General features: G+C 36.9%; 1 pseudogene; it reads right to left on the bottom strand.

Annotated features, from left to right (window-relative positions):
• Nucleotides 1-3,609: 3,609 nt before the first annotated feature.
• Nucleotides 3,610-8,682, bottom strand: LOC120253682 (annotated as a pseudogene).
• Nucleotides 8,683-14,680: the final 5,998 nt, after the last annotated feature.

Below are 14,680 nucleotides of genomic sequence, written 5' to 3'. Positions count from 1 at the left end.
AAAAGTTGAAATACAAACGTGTGGTTGCATGTTACAATCTACCAAAATCTAGGAAATGCTCGAGGGAATTAGGTGATATCCTAGAGAACTAATCTTAGTAAATTGAAGAATAACGTTTGTTGTAGAAATTCTTGAAATACATTGGAATTTACTGGAGTAAAATTCAGCATGCTTTTCAAGTTGTTTATATTAATATTCTCTTTCATTCGTATACAAGGATACATAATATTAAAATCATCTTTGATACCTTTATTTTGGTTGATTTACTCTTCTCCCAATTTTTATTTATCTATGTGCCTATAGTATTTGCTTTTTCTACTGTTAGATGACTTGAAATTTAATCACGTTACAGTAAATTTTTCATTTTAGATGTAAATGTATTACTTCTCCCTCTTTAGAACAATCACTATTATTTTTATTTTGCATCATTTCCTTCCTTTGAGTCTTTTGATGAAGGTATTTCATTTTGTTTCTTTTTATTTACACTTAAAAAAAAACTTTATCTCTTATTCAACATAATTGTTTAAAAGCTTTAAAGTGGGAAATCTTGTTATTTTAGTAGAAGAAACCTGTCGGCATCTTAAGGTGATCGTTTTAAGTGTACAACAGTTTGGAACAATTCGGAATAAGAGATAACATTTTTTTTTAGTGTACATAACCGTACAAAACAGTAGACATACGTAGAAAACATCATCTAAGTACTTAGATGATGTTTTCTCATATATATATATATATATATATATATATTGTTTCTATAATATCTTCTACTAAATCCCAAAAGAGTCGTCACCTCTATAACTTGTTTCTTCTTTTCTTCTATTTGTGTCCCATTTCTGGTGATCGGGTTATCGATCCTAGGCTGTAGGGTACCTGAGATGATGGGTAGATCCCTGACTTACACTAATGATAAGATAGTTACATTCAGTGTTGTATGGGATGCAGAGATTCCGATACCTTTTTCTTAGAATCTGGAATGGTTTATTGATGTCTGTTTGCAGGGATGCTCTTCCTATGATGATTTGTTGCTATACCCTTTTTAGATGCATGTTTCTGGGAATGGTTTTCCTGGGATGATTTATTGTTATACCTTTTCTCCACATCTGTTTCTTCAAAGCTGTGACTGGTTTATACTCCAAAGGTTTTGCAATATCATTTGGTTGCTTCTAATCAAAATTCTTGCCGACCAATATCTTCTATTCCTTGGGCATTGTTTGTGTGTTTTTGATTTAGCTAGCAATGCCCACGCAGATATTGCTTATATATCCTTCCTTTGTGACTGTATAATTGAATTTTGGAATTGATTACATTGCAAGGTTCTTGTAACATCATTTGAATTGTTTCCAATCAAAAGCTCAACTTTGAAATTATCTTCAGCTCCTGGAACATTGTTTGGGTTTTCTGCTTTATTTTTCTTTAGGGTTTAGCTCAAATACTTAAGGGTGTATTTGCATGCGGCAATGAGGTTTTTATGTATGTTTTTATCTAGCCGGTATGAGAATTGGGCTGCAAGTCCACCCCCACAGCTGGGGATCCTTGGCATTAACTTGCATCTAGCTTGTTTTAATTCCGGGCAATTAGCAAGTCACTGCAAATGGACCAAAGGCCATTTTGCATCTAGAATTTTCCTTTCAAAATCTTGTTTTTGTAGCAAATAATAATAATCCACCAACCATCAACAATATTTAATTATTAACATAAACATATTTAACTTATTTTAAAAAATATCAATATTTAAAAAACATTTTACTAATTCAAAAAATATTTTTTTGTATATTTAAATTTAATTGGTATTAATTGAATTAAAAATTTCACTAAAATCCAAATAAAACTTGTTTCTGATTTTATTTCAAAAAAATCATTTAACCCTGTGCATTTGCCCTAGCTATAGCTGAATCTCATGAACTTTGCTCTTACCGTTGAATAAGAAAATAAAAACCAAAGTTTGAGAAATTACAAGATTGTGTTTGTTTTCTATTTGTCAAAAAATAAAAATAAAAAATACACGATAAGAATAATTTTTTAAAAACAAATTTCTCAACATAAATAACTAATAGAGCCATAGGTTGATCATTAAAATAGGGTGTAGGGTTTAAAATCCAATTATTGTTGCATTCTCAAGACATCTGATGAAGCTATATTCATATTTTAAACAAAATTAAAGGGAAAAAAATAAATTATAATATATAGTAAATGTAAAGTGGGGTTTTTTTAAATAAAATTGTGATTTATTCATTTTAATAAAAAAATATATAAAATGAATGCCAAAGCAAATGTCATGAAAATAAATAATCAAGCCCAAAATTAACAAATTCATGGTTTTTTAATATTATTTTTATTCGGAAGAAAGAACCTAACAACAAAGTAACTCAGTCTCATATCTAAGGGTGTGTTTGGTTCGCGGACAATTGAACATTTATTTCCACCATTGGCTTAATTATGACGTGCATTTCGGATAATGCATTTAATTCTTTCATTATAATCCAAAAAAATAATGATATATGGTTTTAAAAAAAATAATAATGCTCTTTCAGTTATAAAAAAAATAAAAATAAAAAATAAAAATAAAACCTTCTAAAAAGTGATAAATAAAGAGTTAGTTTTTGAGGTTTTTAAATTTGTAGAAGCATTTTTTTTTAAGTGTTTTTAAGAGTAAGTTAAGTGCTTTTTAGTATTTTATGTTTGGATAACTTAAAACAAAAGCACTTTTATATATATAAAGTTGTTTGGATGGAGATTTTTAAAAGAGCTTTTAGAGGTGGCAAATTACTAAAATAGACATTCATTGAGTTTTCATTAAGTTACTATTAGATATTGGTATTAATTATAATAAAAGCACTAATAATAAAAATAATAATAAATTAATATATTATGATATTAATTATAATTATTATTATTATTATATTAATTATAATTACATTGGAGAAGTCATGGCTATGAAGGGTGGGGAAATTTTATAAAAGGACATGGGTATTTTAGTAATCTTACAATCCATAAAAGAGCTTTTAAAAAGTGCTTTTGAGAAAAGCACCTTCTCAGCAGTTTCTACAAAAAGCTGTATTACAGCTTTTTTCACAACTTCAGCTTTTACCAAAAAGCTAATACAAACATAATTTTTAAAGCCCAGAAGTGCTTAACTTATAAAAAAGCGCTTATTGGCTTTAAAAAAGCCAAAAGCCAACCCAAACATGCTCAAAAGAATAACAAAAAGAGACTTTGCACCCACACATCTAGGAACACAACATCAACAATTTTTTTTACTGTTTCACATTCACCTATACTTTAGGAACATTTCGTGCTGCACGTATTTGCTCATGTTAATACTTAATAGTGGCCAGACGATAAAACTTACTAGAGAAATCTCTTGATCAACATCAGACGACTGTATCTCATTGCCGAGAAGAGTGTTGGTAGACTGCAGACAAACCAAAGGACCTGGATTGCTGATATGACACAAGTACCACAGGATTTGACAGACGTTTTGCCTCTTGGCCTTAGTAATGATGATAAAGTAAATATTACAACGTCCATGCAAACCTGTACCGTCAGGACGAGAATCTCATGTCACAAAAACCAGACTTTAAAATATATTAGGATCGACAAGTGAAATGGCAGAGTGGTCTTGCTAGATAAGGCGGAGTTGTTTAGGCCTGTAATGAGGCAACAATAAGAGCTACCTGCAGAATCAGAGCCTCTCAAGCAGATAATCCGCCAGATGATCTATGGGCTTCTTGCAATCAACTCTTTTTCTCTCTTGGTTTTTCAACTTGATTCGAACCAAGTAATCAGCCGATATCCATGCAAAGCTAAGACGTGATGGGATGACATTCCCATCTTCCTCTGTTATTTCACTTGACTTTTTAACCCACAAAGGGTGGTAGGTAACCTGGTACCACGCTGATGCTTTGCATTCGTACAATGCATTCTTCTCATCATCTGTGAGATGGCCACTGTCAGCCCCAATGGTTTCAAAAACATGACGAAACTCTTTCTGAAGAGCAGAGTATGCATTTTTTAGCCGCTCTTTGAGGTCACCCTGCCTCCGACTGTTGTATTTTGGCAGCGACCAGATATGTCCCGTTACTATCTCCCCCTCAGAGCTTATACTATACTGTCCCAACAGAGCATTTAATTGCCTCTCGTATGAGCATTTATGAAACCATGCATCCGAAAGGTAAGCTGAGGCACCAGGAACATCAAGCTCCGTGTCAAAAGGCAAGTCCTCATAAGTGCAGAACGGTTCACATGCCATATCTTCACCATAAGCATCTTTCAACTTCCGGTAAAGTTTGCCCAATATCTTCTCTGACTTGTAGGATAGAGAATTTTCTTTGCCCATAAAATCCGGATACAATTTTGGTTTCAGGGGCTGTGGCATGGTCACAACCTTTCCGGTTTTCGGAAAATCCACAGCAGTAGCTGCAAGCTCAGCCAACTGAAGGCATTTTTCATCTAAAGCTCCATATTCACTGGCATCGGCATGAACCACATGAGCATTGCAAATTACTCCAAGGTTCTCATTAACCATATTCTTTGTGAAGAAATCGATTATGTCCTGTAGCATAAAATATTAGTGGTACAATAATCACAGCTTATATTGCATAAAACACTTGTCTTTCATCATCAAGCGACACCATAGGAGATCAAGCAGGAACAAGAATGTCAGACCAATCAGTCAATGCAAAGATTACTAGCTTTTTGGACTCTTCCAGTTAAGATGGCCTCAAGCACGCTACTGAAAGAATACAGAATGCAGTTTTGACTATTTTGTTGCTTATGCCAAGAAATACAACTAGAGCTACAAAGTATTGGAAGGACTTTTAGTCTTGTGATGCCAATTATCATGCAACAACCAACCCAAAAACCAGATAAAACCTCTGTTCTCAAATAACAAAGCCCAATAACATGGCCCAAATCAGAGAGGCCCCCTGATAATGCAGCCCAACCAAACTCAATTAGCAACTTGATGTGTGATCTTTCAGATCATCAGTTTATCCATAAGCAAGCGGTTGTATCATGCTGATAAGCTACTGTAATAGAATAAGTTGGTCCCTCATGCATGAGCATGCAACTATTTTTGGCATAGTAGACGGCCACCACAATTTCCTAATGCATAGATTATTTTCAAATGCCGGTTCAGTATCCTAAAAAAAATTGAGTTTTTATTATTGACACAAGATCAGAATTTTAGATGGTATTGCATCTACATAAATACACATTTATACTATGTCAGACACTCTAGATATCACTGAAGCATATTGTGTGTGCCGTTGATCATGCACAAATGAGGTAGGACCTAGCTAAATTTCTACATGGCAAGAACTAACAAGGGGCCACAAAGGTCAAGAATCAACCTGGTGCCTATTCCTTTTAAAGATATGGACAGGTACCTAGACATATGAAGAAGGAAGTTCCTTTTCTTTAGTCTAACTTAGAAGAGGTTATATCTTCCATGTACAAAAAATTCCTTGTCGGATACATTCGATATGCAGTATAACTCAGGTTCAAAAAATCAATCCATGAAACGCAAAAGAAAGAGCCCAAACACCTTCCGCTTCAAACATGACATTGTTTCAATTGACATTCTATCATGCAAAATGGACACGTGAAATTCAAATCATGTGACAGCCAAAGAGAAGAGAGGTCATTTTCCCTCCTAATTCCATCTCTAAGAAGCTAACGGGGCATTTGTTTTTTTTAGCAGTATTAGTTATAAATAAGGATAAATGTAAACAGAGAAGAAAACTTGGCACATGAAGCAACAAAAAAGGAACACAATTATGACAGGAAGCAGTTTCAAGCTATTTCGGAAAGTATTCTTATATAAGACAAAGAACGAATGATATGAGATAAATAAACAAAACTTTTTCCTGGAGAGGTTATGGTAGAAGCAGAATAATTTCATGCAACTTACTCGATGAGTAACAGAGCGTGGCATCAGCTTGGCCTCAGCAGGGGTATAATCCATTGCCACCCAGCTTCGTTTGCCTGGAGGAATAAGGCATTCATCCCATGTAACAAAATACAGATCACCATCAAGGTCGCTTCCAGATGCTTCATTTGCATGAGGTCTATCACCTTTTTGGGGGAATATGAGACAGTCAACAAGATGATGTAAAGCAGGAATATCAACAGCTTCTAGAATCCGAATATCTCCAGGATGAAGACAAGGGTTCTTGGCGATCACAACTGTCCCTACAACAACATGCCTATCATTTTTTGATCCAGAAAACCTGGAGCCATGCTTTGAGAAGCAATTTGTCAGGGATGGGATTGATGCCTGAATAAAACATTGTCCATGTTCAAGCACTCCAATCTCATCAAGGCATCCCATCAGCCACCTTCCCATTGGGACAAAGATCCTAGCCTTTTCCAATAGATCACCTAATTGAGCAGATCTAATGCAGGAGAGCATTGCTTTCAAGTGAGGCTCAGTTTGAGGTTTAAATCCAGCACTGAGCATCATTGCTGCAACATTCCCTTGCTCAGAACAAGAGGTTGTAAGAACCTCGAAAGCAACATCAACATCTATGAGCATCTGATTTAGCTTGGAGATCATGGAATCTTGCATTCTTGCAAATACATTATCTGGGACACCCAAGGATGAGAGTAATGTTACAATCTGACGATTTAAGAAACCTGGCTGGAAGCGTGTCCATGATGCAACCTCCAGTACATTGTGGCTAGACTCAAACTTATTCATGCTTGGTCTAAGTGACAGGTGAATGCCATCACTATTTTCTGGCCAAACAGCAATGACACCTTTACAACCTGCATATCTGATTTGAAAGGCCGACGGAGTCTCTCCTAGTTGCAATTTTTCAGTCACCTCCAATGCAAGCTTTGGTGTGATTTTGCCAATTCCATCTGAAAATACATAGCCATTTCTCTCAATATCATCAAGTTCTAAATTGACATCCTTTGCTGGAACAATTACTGTGGCATATGTGGACGAAAAACATTGACCCATTCTAGCTGCACACTTTGCAACATTTCTATTGGAAAACTTCCCCATCCAATGCCTAATTGTATCTGCAGTTGTGTTCGCTCATCTGCAAAAAAACCATGCAGAACGGTCCCTTTAACTGATTGGATGAGAATGCCAGGAAGGAATACTCCGACCACACAAGTGAAAACCATCAGACAAAATGTTCCTAACCCTATTAAATACTGTGGTTTTTTGTGGGAATGAATTCAGAGTGATGTCCCTAACAATAGGTGCAGTGAAACTCGTCAGGACATTGGCATTCAACCGCTGCATGCCTTCATCCATAAAAAGTTACCCTGCAGGAATCTGTCAGCAATGTCTTTATACTTCCGAAGGACCCTATTAGAAAGCTCTGTCTCTGGAGGGAGACAGTAAGCCTTGGTTGGGGTTATAACTAATCTCCGAACTTCAATATTATCAACCGAGACCTTAGAGCTCTTCAAAAGTTTAGGATTCTTTAACAGCCACTCTTGAACAAGCTTCAACCTCCTTATAGCATCAAATATTGGGCGCTTTGTATGCCCAAATATGTCTCAGAGATGCAGCATTCACTAAATCATTCTGGCTCCTCAATAAATTGAAAAATTCTTCAGACAGCTGGTGTTGATTGACAATACCTTTGTGTACCACTGCATTTACCATGTACATTGTTGCAAAGCTTATGCCATTCTTATTCTGAACACAGAAGATAGAATCTGGCATGCATATCCCAAAATCAGGCTCATCTTGAACTTCAATCTGATAGTTCGGTCTGACTCGCTATTCGGTGTTCAGTCATGTATGCAAGGGCTTTTTCCAGTTTACGACCAAAACGAGGAGACAGTGACACACGATATGAGCTGCATCTACTCAATAGCTCCACTTGCAGTGAAGTCTGTTGTTCTTATCCATGGGTCTTCATCATCTAAAAAGATTAAACGGTACAGAAACATGAATGTCATCCTCTGCTGTTCTATAATAAACACATGGAGCAGAAGTCAGATTCAACTGTAGCACAAATGGGGCCTGATCCTTGTAAACCCTCTATTCTATCTATGTCTCGCACCAAGAACTCCACCTTGAAGTCACACTTTATCACTGCTATTTCGCGTGTGCTTTTGAATGAGAAAGGAGTCTCTTTTGAAAAATGGATCTTGCAACATCCATCAAAGGGATCAATAACAAAGTCAGTCCCAGAATCAGGGCCCTTCCAACCAACCCAAAAACATATTTTATGAACCAGGGTTCCAATTTCAACATTTACATTAGAAAACTTGAAAGGATCAGTTGTTCTCCTCCTGTTAACTCTGAAAGAGCTCTCTGTCCCTGCATTCACCCTCAGAGGATGACCATTCAATACAAGCTCACAGCGACCGGCAGCATTAATTGCTTTTTTGCTGCATCTGACCAGCAAAGTGTACAAAAGCATGAGGGGCCACCTTCATAAAAATCATCCTTTCTTGGCATCGCAAACATGTCAGTTATCCCAAAAATCTGGATGGGAGTCAGGTGGTGTCCATGAAGTCTTCAGCCTACATCTCCATATTAAGCCAGCCTCAAATTCCAAATAATCTGTGAGCTCCTTAGCAGAAACACTTTCATCAAAAACCACCAAAACTGACCTGAGTAACAACCATCTCCTTTCGGTGTCGATCTTTTTCACAGCCAGAAGATCCCATGGTTTCACCAAAATTTCTCAATCACTGACACCAGGTAATGCTTTTTGCAAATGATTCAAAGAAAAATCCTGAATTGCACGAAAACCAAAAATTGGATAGATTTCAAGTTGAAATTTGACCTTCTGCATGGGCAAGAACATATAACAATTAGTTTTAAAGAAATACTGAACAGTTTCCTGTGTTGTTTGTAAGTATATTTAGCATATCATATTAGTATTGAAAAGCACTCGTAGTACTTGCCTTTACCAGGATGAGTCATTTTTTATCCTTTAATTTTAGAATCTTCAAAAATTCCAGGAAAAAAAATTGAGGATCATGCAAATAATATATATTTGTGTTGTGAAGATTAAAATAACTGAATTTTATGGTTTCAAATATACGAGATAAATATTGAATTGAAGTATTGAATCAATTGCAGATAAAGGACATAGAGCAATGTTAAGAAATAGTGGATCCCAATATACACATAGAGGTAAAATCATAAATTCATCAATCCATCATGATCCATCCAACATTTTACATGAGAACTACCAAACCGCTTCAGGCATGCTGCATGCTTCTAAAAATGAGAACCTGGGAAGCACGGACACGGCAAAACTGCCGACGTACCGGTGTCGTGCCGGTGTCCGACACGGATACGCGGTCGACACGGTCGGACACCGTATCCGACACCCTCTCATACGATTGACACCTCTCGACATGCCTGGACACGGCCGAACTAGATTTTTTTGGTGGCGAAGCTTGTCTAACCTTAGGTTGCAGAAGTTCGGGTTGAGATTTTCTCCGGCATGAGGCTTGTAAGAGGATGAAATTGAGGTGATGAAAGGTGGAGCATGATGACAAAGACCGCAACTGCGAGGGTCTCGAGGGAGGGGCTTTTAGTGAGTCTCTACGCGCGGAGGTGACGAGGGCTATAGAGGTGGAGGGAGAGCTGCGCGCGGCGTTGACGAGGGCCTCGAGAGGTGGTCCGGTGGTGTAGAGGCGCCACGCGGGTAGGTGACGAGGGTTGGAGAGAAGGAGAGGCGAGGGCGGCTCATAGGGCTTCCAAGCCTTTTAACATCAGGGTTTCTCCACAAACATCAATCCTGACCGTTCGTTTATTATTATTTTTTTAATTTTGTTTAGACTCATTTGCAATTTATTTTTTTAAATATTTATTATAAGATATTATAAAGTGAAATTTCAAATTTAAATAACAAATTTAATATTATTATAATTATACATTATATTATATTATATCATCATTTTTTTTTAAATTAAGGAAGTGATTTTTGATATTAGTGTATTTACTATTGTTATGTCAATGTTGAAGACTTTTCCTTTAGCATAATTGCAATAAATTTATTATAAAAATTATTTATATTTATAATGAGTATTTTTCATTATATATATATTTTTTTTTATTGCCGTGTCCCACCATACCTGTGTCTTTAATTTTTTTAAAATTACCTTGTCGCCGTGTCCGTGTCGTGTCGTATCGTGTCCCCGTACCCGTGTCCATGCTTCATAGATGAGAACTTGTGGTCTTGCAGACATTCTTAAAAAATAATAGCAACAAGTAAAAGGTTACAGTATTCGACAACCTTCTGTCACTCAATAGAGCAAACAACAAATCAACATTCAAAGAACAAAGAAATAATCGTGGATGGTTATCTCAATTTCGTGAATTCTAAACTTAAACGATCTTATAGCCACAAACTACACACAAATATAAAAAAAATAAAAATAAAAAAGAAGATGTTTAGAGAGAGAGAGAGAGAGACTAAGGATGAGGAGTCATGACGCTAGACTAATGCCATTGGACAAAAAAAGGAGAAAAAGTAAATTGAGCGTAAGAGGAGTGATTGGGAAGAAAAATGAGAGAAGAAGCATACCCTGGACCGATAAGGAGAAAGGGGAAGAAAAATGAGCCCAATAGTTGGAAAAACTGCTTTTAATTAGTCGACTGACACTCGATCGAGGGAGGGAGATATGGAAAGGATCGAGCTTGAGGGGGAACGCCGCTTCAAAGAAGGGGTTGTTTTTGATGCCCCATCCCACAGTCCCTTCTAATATTTTTTTATTCCTTTAGGCGCAGAAGAAACTTGTCCAAATTTTGGAAATATTACGGTCGAAGTCTCTCACTAATTGTCTTTTTAATTATTTAAACAGTCATTTAACTATTAAATTTTTCTTATTTGACTCACTCAATTATAAAATAAAAAAAACTCAATTAGGTACCCTAACTTTAAATTTTTGTTCAATTAGGTCAGCGGAGTAACTCTATTAATATAATGCTTACATAGCATGCCACGCCATGCTCCCTTGTCACATTAGCATGCCACTTAATTAAAAACACTCTTTATATTGAAAAATAGTCAACTAATATAATTGGTTTTTTTATGACATATAAACAAAAAAAGTAATTTAATTTTTGAATTTTTAGTGAGATAAATTGCAATAATGCCGCTTTATTTAATTTCATTCTTTAGTACATGTGGGCATACTATGTCAAGGCACTATTAACGTACCGGTGACCCAATTAAACATGAATATAAAGTTAGGGTACGCAATTGATATTTATTATAATTTGGTGAACCAAATAGGAGTGAGCCAATAGTTGGCCGACTATTTAAATAATTTATCATTTTTAACGAAGGCAAAAAGGCTAGCATGAAGATACATCCGCTACAATGGCTTAATGAGCTTTTTAAAAAAATTCATCATATGGGGGCAGTGCTAACGCATTTGAGATTATGAATGCTTGTCACGTGCGCCCAAAATAATATATATATATATATATTTGAAAAAATGGATAAATCATATTCATTAATAAAAAGAGAAGTACATACCGAGAAAAACAACACAACCCAAAGGTGGGCAAAGACAAGAATGACATCAAGTAACTAAAAAGACAAAACATAACCACAAGGGGTGGTTCTAGACAGAAAACATACCACAAAATCCCTTGAGAAAGAGATCCTCTAGGGATGGACAAACTATCAACAACTAGATCTCGCCAGGGTTCGGAGTGGGCTCAGAAAGGACACTAAACGCCGAGTCCCTAAAGGAGAGAAACTCAAAGCTACGCTTGACTTTCGCCATTGGCTCCTCCAATCTTGCCTTCTTCAATTCGTGTCGCAATCAACCATGTAAGAAATATGTGGGCATTTTTCAAGCTCAAATGTTCTAAGCTGATTGATCGCACAATCGTGTCCCAAAAATAAGTGGCTTTCTAATGTTTTTTCTCCAATCCCCCCCCACAAATCACTAAATAACGACGGGACACAACGAGTCCTCAAGAGCTGGCCAAAATAATTCCAAATGTAGGATGAGACGGGGCGCTAGTTGAAGAAATGATCGGCCAATTCAATATCAACATGACACATAGCACACATGGTGGAATGTAAGAGGTTACATCTTCACAATGCTAAATTTTCTCAAGTCAAGATTTTATTGTCCCGTACAACCAGCTAAAACATGTTGATCTTTTTGAGCATTGCCCTTTAAGGATAATGGTGGTCCAACGACATCTTAACCTACCATCATTCAAGAAATTGTGAAGGATTTCGACCAAAAAATACCATTTGCCAATAACTTCCACCATTTGTCATCCCCCTCCGAAGCGAGATGCGAGTTGATTTGATCAATCAGGCTGCGAGCAGGTGAGAAGTCCCCTAATGGAACAAGTGTATTCTTGCAAGCCAAGTCTTTGATGGTGTCTTCCTTGCTCGCATTGATTGAAAAGATATCCGCCAGATATCCGCCATCGCATGTCCTTCCACCCAATTATCTAGCCAACACAAAGTGAGGCTCCATTTTCGTATGAGTGGAAATAGATTTTTTTCTTGATGGGTCAGAAGTATGGAGGATTCCATTCCAGAAGAACGATCTCCTAAAGCATTGTTTATAGAATAAGTTCCGAGAAGGAATATTTCAAAAGTAATTTTTCACAGGCAAAAATTAAATTAATTCGCCACACCAATGCCTATCGCCTATGATTTTCCACCACACTTTGCTAAGCAAGGTAATGTCGAAGATGATCAGTCTTAAAATCCCCTAGCCTCCTCGATCTCTTTGATCCGCAAAAAACCCTCAACCAATAAAACCAATCTCATCTTCGAGTGGATGACCAACCGGCCCTCGACTAGAGAAAAATCTCTTCTAATTTTGTCAATATTTTTTTAATTACCCAACAGGATAGCTTATAAATAGACATCCATTAGATTGGAATAGCAGATAGCACCGTGTTCAGGAGAGTGAGTCTTCCTCCAAGAGAGAGCAGCTAGAACTGGATTTCCACCGCTAACCTATTTTCTAATTTTATTTATTAGGATATCCCAATCTTGTCTTCGACGACAACCCAAAAATTGGAATTCCAAGATATACCAATGGCAAGCGTGCTCGCATTACAATGCAAGGTTCTAGGAAGGTAGGGTGGTGGCTCTTGGTTTTTGGAGAAGAATATAAAAAGTTTTTGCTAGAGATGACCTTAGACCTGAGAGACCTTTCAAATAAGAGTAGGATTAGCTTGATTATACGAAGATCTTCCCCTCCCCCTGTCGTCATAACTAGAAGATCATCAGTAAAATGGAGACGACACATTTTATCACCCCTACTACTAATGCGATACCATGAAGGATCCCATAATTCAGGGGGTTATTAAACATGGTACTTTAGAACATCCACCACAAGGATAAACAATAAAAGATGAAGTAGATCTCCTTGTCTCAAGGCCCCCTACGCTAACGATATACCCACGCTGAGTTCCATCTGACAAGGAAAAATTGCCTTTGAAGCAAACAAAATGGTCTAGATCCACCCCCGTCCATTTTGCACTAAAAACCTAGGGCCCTCGAAGATCAAGTAAGAATCCCCACCAACCGTGTCGAAAAGCTTTGGAAAAATCTACTTTAAGGATCGTAATCCCTAAGCTAATGTTTTCGCATGTAGAAGATGAGCTCTTAGGGTCGAGAAATATTATCGATAATGCAACGACTCTTAATGAAAAGTCGATTACGCCATATCAATTAGAGCATCAATCTTACAATTGAGTCTCGCTTACAAAAACTTTTGACACAATCTTAAGAGTAGAATTAATGAGACTAATTGGACAATAATGGAAGGGGTCATCTAGAGTTTGGCATTTAGGGATTACGGCAATGTTAGCCCAATTAATTCTCTCCAAGTTAGCATTCCCCCAAAGAAAAAGTCATCACAAAGCTTAAAAGATATCGAACTTGACGATTTCCCGTAACTTTTGAAAAAGGAATAAAAAATCATCTAGTCCTAGGGCTTTTTAAACACTCATATTGAAAATACATCGCCTCGATTTCATCTCATGAGGACGGGATATCCAACGCCTGCCTAATCACTCCCGAACTTTTTTATACCAAGGAGGTTAGACCAATTAAGCTCGAATCAATGTTCCTATGTCGAACCATAAAGATCTTTGTAAAGAGGAGTAGTGCTGTCATGAATCCTCCCAATGTCATCTACCCTACGATTATCATGTTAAACCCAAAAAGGAATCGAAATTCTATTTCGACGAATCGCTAGCAACAACAGAGTGAAAAGTAACTTGTGTTTTTATCAACTTTTTAAGCCAAGTTACTCTAGCTCTGCTTTGCGTGATATCTCTTCCCTCGATTGAGAATTGAAAACATCTTCACTTTTTAAGGCGCCAGATCCGCTCCCTTCCTCATCCGTCAAAGGGCGCGATTCCTTTTCGTGGCATCAATTATTCCAATATCATGCAAAAAGAGCCAATTTTTCAATTTGATCAAGCCAAACTCCATTTTCGCCCAAGACTTTTAGCCGCCTCCGAGGAGTGAGATCTTTTTCTCCGTAATAAATGGCCCTCAGAACTATTCAATTGGTTAGTATCCCACCAATTTTTGATTATGTCAAAAAGTTATCTCGACGACCACCACGCTTTGTCTCGAAAGCGGATGGGCTGAGTCTGGGAATGTGAATTCCCGACTCATCCCTAATAGGAACATGATCGCATCCCCAAATTTTACAGACCCTAGGGAACATTGTTACCCAACCAGATCGA

This window comes from Dioscorea cayenensis, unplaced genomic scaffold (assembly GCF_009730915.1).
Source record: "Dioscorea cayenensis subsp. rotundata cultivar TDr96_F1 unplaced genomic scaffold, TDr96_F1_v2_PseudoChromosome.rev07_lg8_w22 25.fasta BLBR01000164.1, whole genome shotgun sequence".
Taxonomy (NCBI): domain Eukaryota; kingdom Viridiplantae; phylum Streptophyta; class Magnoliopsida; order Dioscoreales; family Dioscoreaceae; genus Dioscorea; species Dioscorea cayenensis.
Note: the sequence above shows the minus strand (reverse complement) of the source record. Positions and strands in the feature narration are given on the sequence as shown.